The sequence below is a fragment of the Podarcis melisellensis genome (assembly GCF_964234715.1).
Source record: "Podarcis melisellensis genome assembly, chromosome: 7".
Lineage (NCBI taxonomy): Eukaryota > Metazoa > Chordata > Lepidosauria > Squamata > Lacertidae > Podarcis > Podarcis melisellensis.
Genome location: NC_138539.1, coordinates 41913233 through 41924445, shown reverse-complemented (window position 1 = coordinate 41924445; position 11213 = coordinate 41913233). Strand labels below are relative to the sequence as shown.

Below are 11213 nucleotides of genomic sequence, written 5' to 3'. Positions count from 1 at the left end.
TATGCAGTAGCCCAGGAACTGCATGGTCTCTCCTGATTCAGATGTTATTAAGAAGTAGAACTGAGTGTCATCAGCATGCTGATGGCACCTCACTCTAAAACTCCTAATGACTGCTCACAGTGACTTCATGTAGATGTTAAATAGCAATGGAGATAAGATAGCCAGTGCTATCTCCCAATGCTACTCTCTGAACTCAGTCCCAAAGGTAGGATCAGAACCACTGTACAGTGGTACCTTGGTTCTCAAATGCCTTGGTACTCAAACAACTTGGAACCCAAACACTGCAAACCCGGAAGTAAGTGTTCCCGTTTGCGAACATTTTTTGGAAGCCAAACGTGCCCTGTTTTGAGTGTTACACTTATGATCTGAATGCCACACTTCCATTTTGAGTGTTACGCTGAGGTCTGTCTGTTTTTGCTATTTATTTTGCATTTTTGTTTTTGCGGCTTTTTTGTTTTGTTTTTGTGACTGTGTGGAACCCAGTTCAGCTACTGATTGATTGATTGTGTGACTGCAGTACATTGTTTATTGCTTTCATTTTATGGATTAATGGTCTCATGAGATAGTAAAATTCATGTTAAATTGATGTTTTAGGGGTTGTTTTTAAAAGTCTAGAACGGATTAATCAATTTTGCATTACTTTCTATGGGAAGCGCACCTTAGTTTTGGAATACTTTGGTTTTGGAACGGACTTCTGGAATGGATTAAATTTCAGAACCAAGGTACCACTGTAATATGGTGCCTCCAATTCCCATTCCCTGGAGTTGTTCCAGGAGGATACCTTGGTTGATGGCATCAAATGCTGTTGAGAGATCAAGAAGCAGGAGCAAGTCACACTCTCTGCAGAGGTCATCCATCAAGACGACCAAGAGCAACTCGGTTCTGTGGCCCAGATAATCTGTGTCCTCCAAAAATGTGCAGCTACTCCACCACAACCTCAATCACCTTCTCCCAAAAGGGTGTATTTGCAACTGGTCAATAGTTGTTCCAATCCAAAGGCCCAAACAAGGTGTAAGAGTCAGACACAAACCTGCAGATCTCAGCCAAAACTAAAAACAAGCAACCCCCGCCCCACATTCATTCAGAAGTTGTACAGTCATATATGACCTATACCATATGCCTTCCTAATGGTTTGAACTGACTGAAGTGAAAGGATGCAAGTCTTTTCCTGGAAGTTCCTAAATGTGATGATGTGCATTACATATTGCACTCCTGTTGTGACCCTGACATGGCCAGGTTTTCCTTAAATTCCTTATCTCCAACTTTTTGTTTTATTTTACTTAGTACAAGTTCTAATACCGAACCAAATTTCTCCTGATTTGTGGTCTGGCCCCAGTCTCATTTCCTTTGCCTCAGGGGTAGGAAATCTATGGCCTTTATTGGCTACAACTCCCATCATTTCTGACAATTGGCTATGTTTACTGGGGCTGATGGGAACTGGAGGCACCCTCTCTGCTTTTTCTTCTCTTTTTTATTTTATGTAAATAGAGTAACATAACAGACTCCTTGTTCAGAATGACCATAAATATCTCTATCTGCAATCATATTCTTATTAAATATTACAAACCACTTCCAATACATAGCCAGGATAGGATCTCAGCAATAATTTACTGACCATAAATTCCCACAAGAAATAAATACAAGATAATTTAACAAAACCAGAAATTGTCCCCACACACACACACACATTTAACTAGGACTTTGCCCAAAGAATCAAATAAAAACTCATTTATTTTAGCATAATCCTTATTATAATATTTCAGTACAAATGCAGAAACAATCCTGCTGATATTATCTGTCACTGAGTATTTCCCCTTCTAAAAAATTCTAAAGAGAGCCAATACCTGATGCAAAGAAATTAATATAGAACACTTAGAGCACAATTCTATTCATATCTACTCAGAAGTAAATTCATTTAAGTTCATTAGGGCTTACTCCCAGATAAATGGGTACAGGATTTCAGGCTTAGACATTTTCAGTGATGGTAACTTTCCAGACCTCTCAAAAGTTTGTTGATATCAGAATATTAAAGTTCCTTAAATCAAAATTAATATCCCTGATGCTGGAACACAGTGATTCCAGTAAACTGTATCAAACAGTTCCATGCGTCAATTACTTTAAATGTAATCAGCTTATTAGCATACCGTTTTAAAAACAATAAATAGGACCCCACAATGATCTTTACTTTCAGTGTTATTTTGACAATTAGAAAGGCATACTGGAATTGTTGCAAGAAGTTTAAATAATAATAGCAACTCTTTCGTATTCAGCATTGCCAAGAGTCAGTGTAAAGGATGTCTCCTGTACTAAGACATGCAACATATTTAAAACTACATCAGCTACATAAAATAAAGCAGATGTTCTTTATTTTAGCACATACTATTCTCACCATACTCCAGAGAACAGCTCTATAATGTCCGTAGTCTTTGGCAGAGAATAGTTAAATACAAATATCTACATAGGTTTTATTTGGTCCCTTTATTTCATGATGAATTCTGGCTACTTACTATTGATATACAACCAATTCAACATTCTGTTCTACTCACCAGTAGACTGAAGAGAAGCTGTAGCCAGATAGCTCTACATAAGATGCTGCCTTTAGACCATCTTGCAGCTAGTAGCACCATTTCCAGTATAGAAATTCAATGGGCTGCAGGGCTTTTCCAGCTAGTGACTTGGTGGGTCTGGTGATAGTCCCCAGAGGAGTCAGGGTGAAAGGAAACACTGCAAGGCAGCAGCAGCGAGTATATGGTGCAAAAAGTGAATGCAACTTTCTTCCTTTTCTTCCCTTTCACTTAAAGCTTTTGCTGTCTAAGAAGGGCCGGGTTGTTAATTCAGCTCTCTTGCTAAATGTCATGGGGCTTGTCCTGAAAGAGACTTGTGGAACGTGCTCTATTTCATTTCAGACTTTCCTTGCCCTGGTGAAATGCTGGGGGAAAGGGAGAAGTTGGATGGATTGGGCTCCTGGGCTTGCCCTTCCCTTCCCAATTGCTTAGGACTAAATTGTTTTTGGTTTCACAGAGATAATTCTTGGTTTCATAGAATCTTAAGCTGGAGGCTGAAGCAATGAGTTTTCAGCCAAGACCAGTGCAAAAATTCTGGGCTCCCCATTCAAGGACCATGCTCCCCAGTCAGCCATGCCTCTTTGTCTCATCTACCGTATCTTTCTTGATTGCCGGAATCCCAATTAAATTAATATAAAACAATTCTTTTCTATTTATAGAAGAAGCTCTAGCCTTCCTTTTCATCACCAAGGTTTTCAGTTGTCCTTTATTCAAAGGACATTGATTAATTTAAATATCATCCTTATAAACCTATTGATTTGTAAATGATGGTGGGTGTTCCTTGCTTCAGAAAAGAGGAGCTTCAGAGCACTAACTAAATCAACCTTGGTGATCTTTCCAGATACTTTGGGTAACAACTCCTATCATACCTGGCCATTGTAAAGGGACTTTGCATTTGGCAGTTATATTATCAAAGCACGAAATATTCACAATTCCATTTGTTATAAATGTAAGAGGAGAATGAAATTTTATTCATTCATATGAATGCACATATATCCCACTTTTCAACTGAATGATCTTGAATTTGTGGTCGCCATGCAAATAATCACGAATCCTTTTATAAAGAGTGTGAAGGTTTTATAATACACTAGGGAAAACTACTTTCCAGGAAGAATAACTATGGTAAAAATGGTATTACTACCAATATTGGTTTTTTAAAAAATCAAGAATTGGACTCTTTCAGTTAGGATAACAAACCAGCAAATCAAAAAGGGGCAATATCTTATATAAAAGTATATCTAAAATAAGAAAAAAAAACAAGCAAAGGATTTTCATGCTGAAGGAATAGGGGTGGGTTGTTGGTTCTAAATATGAACATCTTCTATGAGCCATGAATGCTACTTTAGTACACTGGTCATGGACTCCAGATTCCTCAGTATTGCAATTTTAGGAGAACCCCTAAAATCTCCATTGCATAAAACACTGTGAGGGGATAGAACCAATTTACCAAAATTAACAAAAACTGTTTAATTTCACATTGATTAAAGGTATGGCACTGTAATAAGTGGTTATTAAGCATGCACATATCTCCTTTATAACCTGTTTTGGATTATCTAGGTTCAGATAATTGCTTTAAGAACTGGAGAAGGAACAAACACTTCATAAAAAAATATGACTGACTGCTCTGAAATTAAAAATTACTGTACATACATACACTTGGCAAAAGAATCATGGTTCAAATAGTTTTAGACAAGGGCATTAACATTAGAATACTAGAGAATAAACCACCTGCAAACCACCAGACCCATTAAAGTCTGGTCCTTCTCAGATCTCAGAGGGGATAGAATATATTCTGCCTCAACCTGTTTCAAGGCAGATTTTTGATGTCACATCCTTAAAAATCTGCCTGAAAAAAAAAAACATTTAAAAGTACTTCTGTGGTGGCCAAAAGCTTATATGCATCTTTCATCCCTCCCCCAATTTTTCTTTAAAACTTTTGGAATAGAGTGAGCAGGTTACATACAGGGCTTCTTAGCCCCACATGCCTTGAGTGAACATAGAACAAGTCCCATGGGATTTGCACAGAAAAATCTTACTTAATTACTTGCACAGATAATTTGCTTACGGTATATTAAAATACACATGGAAGGCTTTTTTTTCCTCCAGAAGTTAAATGGCCAAGTAAAATACTCTCTTTGTGGCTTACATATCTTGCCTACTTTTTTTAAAAAAAAAAAAAAAGATCAAAATTATACAAGGAAGTAAAGAGGGACAAAAGTTAGTTTAACATCAATATAAAGTATAAGTTATGCAAATTTTTACATTTTGAGGAAAGAATTATAACTGCAGTGGAACCTCGGGTTAAGTACTTAATTCATTATTAACCTGAAACTGTTCTTAACCTGAAGCACCACTTTAGCTAATGGGGCCTCCTGCTGCCGCTGCACCGCTGCTGCGTGATTTCTGTTCTTATCCAGAAGCAAAGTTCTTAACCCTAGGTACTATTTCTGCGTTAGCGGAGTCTGTAACCTGAAGCGTATGTAACCCAAGGTACCACTGTAAAAGAAACTTGCAAATCACAAGGTTTATCATATGTCCAGTAGGACAATGACCTTTAACTTAATTGCAAATTTTGGTGATGGAAAAATATGTGATATTGTATGAGACAGTAAAGAATAGAATGAATGTATATCCAGATGTTCCAATATTTTCAGCTAAGGCATATTATAAATCAAGCTATACTTAAATATAGGCATTTACAAACAGAATCTGAATTTCAGCTGTTAATTACATGCCCTAACTTAATGAATCTTATAAGCAAATGGTGCACAAGCCAACTAAGCTTTACTCAACTAGCACTGATAAATGCAAGAGATGTGATTCATCTAAGGCAGATTCCATGCAAATTTTCCAAGCCATTTGGAAAAATATGTAGAATACACTTGATAGGCCAGGAAGCTTAGTTACCACCACATATTTTTCATTTAAAACACACCCATTTGCTTATTTTGCAAGAAGTATGTGCAAAAGAAAGGCATATATCTCTGAAAATCACTTGATTAACTTGCCATTCACAGATAAGGAGATCTGGTCCAACCCCCTGCAATGCAGGAATCTTTTGCGCAACATGGAGTTCGAACCCACAACCCTGAGATTAAGAGTCTCATGCTCTACTGATGGTGCAAGCATCCTGAGCGGTACTGTATATGGTTTTCAAAGATCAAAAGCAGAACTGTCTATAATCTTGGGAAATTATTGGAGGACAAGTAAGGTCCCTGCAGGCTGGAGATGGGCAAATGTTGCCCTCATCTTCAAAAGGGGAGTGAAAGAAGCCCCAGGTAACTACCAACTGGTAAGGTTAACATTGATACCAGGAAAGATCCTAGAACACATAATTCCACAGTCAGTCCGTGAGCACTTAGAAAAGGATGCTGTGATTAATAAGATCCAACATGGGTTTCTCAAAAACAAGTCATGCCAGATAAAGCTCATTTCTTTTTCTAGTAGCGTTACAAGCCTGGTGGATCAGGGGAATGCTATGGATGTAGTGTATCTTGATTTCAGTAAGACTTTTAACAAAGTCCCCCATAATACAATTGCAGAGGAGCTGGTAAAATCTGGACTGGATGAGATAACTGTTATGTGGATTTGTAGCTGTTTAACTGACTAAATCCCAAGAGTGCTCACTAATGGTTCCTCAACATCCTGGAAAAAAGGGACAAGTGAGGTGCTGCAGGGTTCTGTCCAGGGCTCATGGTGGTTCAACATCTTTATAAATGGCTTGAATGAAGGTATTGAGGGGGTGCTCATCAAATTTGCAGATGACACCAAACACGGAAGGGTAGTGAATGCCACAGAAGACAGAATTGGGATTCAATATGACCTTGACAGATTGGAGAACTGGGCTAAAACTAATTAAATGAAATTTAATAGGGACAAATGTAAGGTTCTACACTTAGGTAGGAATAACCATCTGCACAAATATAAGATGAGAGACACCTGGTTTGCCAGTAGTACATGTGAAAAGGATCTGAGGGTCTTAATAGACCACAAGTATAACATGAGTCAACAGTGTGATATAGCAGCAGAAAATGCTAATGCTATCCTAGGCTGCATCAACAGAAGTATAGTGTCCAGATCAAGGAAAGTAAAATAACTCAGACCACACCTGGAGCACTGCTTCCAGTTCTAGGCACAACAATTAAGGAAGGATATTGAAAAGCTGGAACGAGTGCAGAGACGGGCAATCAAGATGATCAAGGAAACCAAGCCTTAAGAAGAACCCTTGAGAGAGTTGGGTATGTTTAGCCTGGAAAAAGGGAGACTGAGAAGAGAGATGATGGCCATCTTTAAATATCTTAACGGCTGTCAAGGTGGAAGATAGAGCAAGCTTGTTTTCTCCCGCTCCAGAGGGTAAGACCTGACTCAATGGCTTCAACAAGAAAGAAGATTCTGACTAAGCATCAGAAATAACTTTTTGACTGTAAAAGGTATCACACAGTGGAATGAACTCCCTCGGGAGGTTGTTGACTTTCCTTTGCTGGAAGTTTTAAAGCAGAAGTTGGATGACCACCTGTCATGGATGCTTTAGTTGGGATACCTGCATTGCAGGGGGTTGGACTAAATGACCCTTGGGTCTCTTTCAACTATGATTCTAATTTCCTGTACAGTCTTCAAAGCAGCCCTACATACAGCACACTGCAGTAATCCAGCCTGGAGGTGAATCTTGCTCATCCAAGGCATCTTGAACAGACATTCTTTATTTGTATTACAACCAGCTAGATAAGCTGGTTCATTTGATTTATTGTTTGAAGAAGAGGAGAAGGAGGTTGAGCTTCTCTCCCAATATTGATTTATTCACTGGAAATACTGTGCTTATGACTTACATAGAACTAAGTGCTATGTATGTCATCTGTATCTGAACACTCGAAAAAAGGTGTGGTTCTGTGTATATTATTTTACTACCTTCTTTGACATGTTCCTTGCAAGTGATCAATATCCTACCTAAGCTCAAACTTGCCTGTGCATGTTGGTTTCAGTACAGATTTCATATTATTCATTTAGATGCTTTCTGAAATCATTATGATACATAGTTTGTGCCATGAATTCCTAATTGTTTGATGATTCTTGCTTCCTATCATTTATATGAGACTAGCAACAACAGCAACATTCCTGCCATTAGGACAAGAAATATGGAAGGTATTTGCCTGAAGTTCCCTGCCCCAGATTCTCTCCAGTGAGAACTCATCACCTACTGTCAGATGTGTTTTTCAACCTCTACTTCAGTGCTCCTGGGCACAGTGCTTAATTTCCCATTCCCAGTGCTTAAGACTGGAGAGAATAGCACTTCCTTCTTGCAACAGGAGGAATGTATGGGGCACACTAGTAAAAGAGGCCAAATTTGCTCCTTGCTTCCTGGGGATCCCAGATATTATCATACATTCCTGTCTGCAGAGCCCTATTCTTGGTTCTGCACAGCTATATTATGGGCTATGATTCTTCATCATAGGATACTAGAATTGTGATACTTCTAGAGAATGGTGGAATACTGCGGATTGGTGTTATACATATAGATAATACATCTCTTGTGGACAGTCTTTATCATCATTAAAAGAATAGTTGATTGCTCTTATTATCATATTTCATTTCGTTTTGTCCAGTAAATCTTCATAGTCCATACACAGTACATTGACATTCCAATTCCACTCATAAGCATATCCATTTCTAAGCAAGTACCACTGAAGTGTGTGTGTGTGTGTGTGTGTGTGTGTGTGTGTTGGACTGAATATGAAACCACAATATTGATTTTAGGATTCTGAGCAAACTAAATGAAAGTGATTTGCGGGGCCATGTTCCAGAAGACTTCACATCAGGAAATGATTGATTTGGAGCCTTCTTCCAGGAGAGCCTTAGATAACTGAGACTGGGTGTCGCTAGAAATCTGTTTTCTGTGACCTTCTGCTTTGTGTCTACAAAATAAATGCAAGAAGACATGCATAATTTTACCCATGATAAGCAGTCATTTCATAGTAATGAATACGTAGGGGCTTGGAGCCTAACAACTGCAGGCACAATTCTACTTATGCAATGGGTCTTTTCCACATGGTGCAGCTCTGTCTGAAAAGACAGAATGGCATGCAATGCAGTACAGGGTGTGCAGCTTACGGGAAGGGGGGGCGGGATCAGCAACAATAAAAGAAGACCCTTGCATAGCATCTACAGGGCTACAGGTTCCCCCAACCCTGGTCTGTAAAGTGGTGGGATGCATACAACTCAATCAATAATCCACCAACACTGATATATTAAGAATAAAGCAAATTTAGTACTACTAACTCTAGTAGGTCTAAATGTCTGACCAAGTTCAACACTAAATTCAAGACTGGAGCTTTTTTATTGCTTTCTCTATGAGTTAGAAGATGCAGTCTCTAGAGCATGTGTGGCTAACCTTTGCCCTCCATGTTTTGCTGGACTTCAACTCCCATCATCCTTAACCACTTGGCATTTCTGGCTGGAGCAGATGACACTGGAGTCCAACAACATCTGGAAGGCCACAGGTTAATCACCTCTGCTCAAGAGCCTTTGGAGCAAATGCTAAAGCACTGAGCATCACTATTAAGGGTATTTGCTAAATATAATATTTATATTCAGTTTTCTGTGTGATTGAGCCTGCAATCCTATACACATTTACCTGAGGGACATTTTTCTAAGTGAATATGCATGGGTTTACTCTGTGCTTGAGATAAAAAAGAGCACATGAGCCTATTCAGGGAAGAAAGAAAGTTACCTATAAAACTGGTACCCATCATTAGGTCATGCTTCATCATAAGGTCATTCATGTAAAAAAAACCCTACTTCTGTAACAGGAGTAATCCAATACTTTTAAAAATAATACAATACCTTTAGAAATTCCCCCTCTGATAACAGCAGTAGCAACAGCAATACATTAACTTGCATTTTGCATCAGTGCATTGCCTTAATATTGTGTTTTACAATTCTTTTAAGGTATAGTTCAAGGATTATGAAACAGGCACAGCATTACTGCAGTTTCATGATCTGGGTTCATGTCTTATGTGATCCAGAACCATTCTACTACAACATAATACAGTACCTTTTGGAAAAGGAGCTCATTTACATGAACTCCATGTAAATTAACATTAACCCAGAGGAATTTTAGAACCGCCCTTTTTCTTAAACACCAGTCTCACCCTGGCCTGTCTCCATGGATTTTGAAACAGGAAAGTTTCAAAATGTACCTAAAAGGAGCAAGGAAAACTAAAGCAAAACAATAACAACAGCAACCAATAACTGCCAGCTAACCTTCCAAACTTAACATTACATGAACATTGAGATTTATGTATTTTTAGAATAAGAGGATGGGGACATGACAATACAGAAACATGACAGTTAATAATAATAATTTTAAAAAATAAAATAGGCTTTAGGTTAAGCAAAGAGCAGAAGAGCAGGTTAGGCCTGCCCAGAGAGTTGCTGCTTCTTTTCCTAATCTGGATTTGTTTCATCTACTGGGTGTGTTTGGATAACTCAGCCCTTAAGGAGATGGGTGTGCCTCATTCCATCCAGTAGAAACATTTCTAAAGGAGCAGTATAAGCAAGAAGGGGTGCTTTTTAGACTGCCTTGCTTTGAAGGACCATGACTTTCAGGTTGGTAGTGTCAAAGCTTGAGAAGGCCAACCTCATGACTCAGAAAATGATGTCTAAGAAAAGAAGGTAGTAATATTTTGGCGTGGCTGCAAAGGAAAAGAAAGACTTGCATGGTATCCAAGACACCCTGTGTTCATTGGAATCAAAGGGCAGCTGGCTCAATTCTGCATGAAGATTGCATTTAGGTTGTTAGAACTTCATATGCTGCGTGAATTTGATTATGGAACCTGTAAAATTTGATTTAGGGCTTTAGAACTTTATCATTGGTAGCCATTTTAGATCATTGAATCATAACCCTCCAACACTTCAAATAGGGAAATAGTGACACACCTGGAGCACCATTATATGAAAAATTGCTGCTGAACAGCCAACTCTCCTTGTAACATGCCTGAAGGTTCTACTCTGCCTGTTTTCATACTGTATTCTTTTTGTGTGTGCAGCGTCCTGTCCTTCCATGATTTACAGAGGGTGAGTGTCCTTTGAGTTAAAGAAATACCAGAAGAGCATGTGCCCCACAATTCAACACTTTCTATAGCAACTACAGCCCTGAATAAGAAGCTGTGTTATGCTCAATCAGGCCATCAGGTCTATGTAGGTCAGTATTGTGTTAGAATAGTGGCCTTCAGTCTACACCCAAGACCCACTTCTCACTCCCAAGCTGCAACATCAGACCCACCTTCACATTTTCTTCATACATAATAGTGATAAAATAATAATAATAATAATAATAATAATAATAATAATAATAATAATACTTTATTATTTATACCCCGCCCATCTGGCTGGGCCTCCCCAGCCACTCTGGGCGGCTTCCATAGAAACCAAAAATACAGTAAAATATCACACGTTAAAAACTTCCCTGAACAGGGCTGCCTTAAGATGTCTTCTGAATGTCAGGTAGTTGTTTATCGCTTTGACATCTGCTGGAAGGGCGTTCCACAGGGCGGGCGCCACTACCGAGAAGGCCCTCTGCCTGGTTCCCTGTAGCTTTGCTTCTCGCAATGAGGGAACCGCCAGAACGCCCTCGGCGCTGGACCTCAGCGTCCG

General features: G+C 38.9%; 1 long non-coding RNA gene across 1 annotated transcript in view; it reads left to right on the top strand.

Moving 5' to 3' along the window:
* Positions 1-11213, top strand: part of LOC309373959 — a 76666-nt gene that overhangs the window by 24091 nt on the left and 41362 nt on the right. The window lies entirely within an intron of this gene.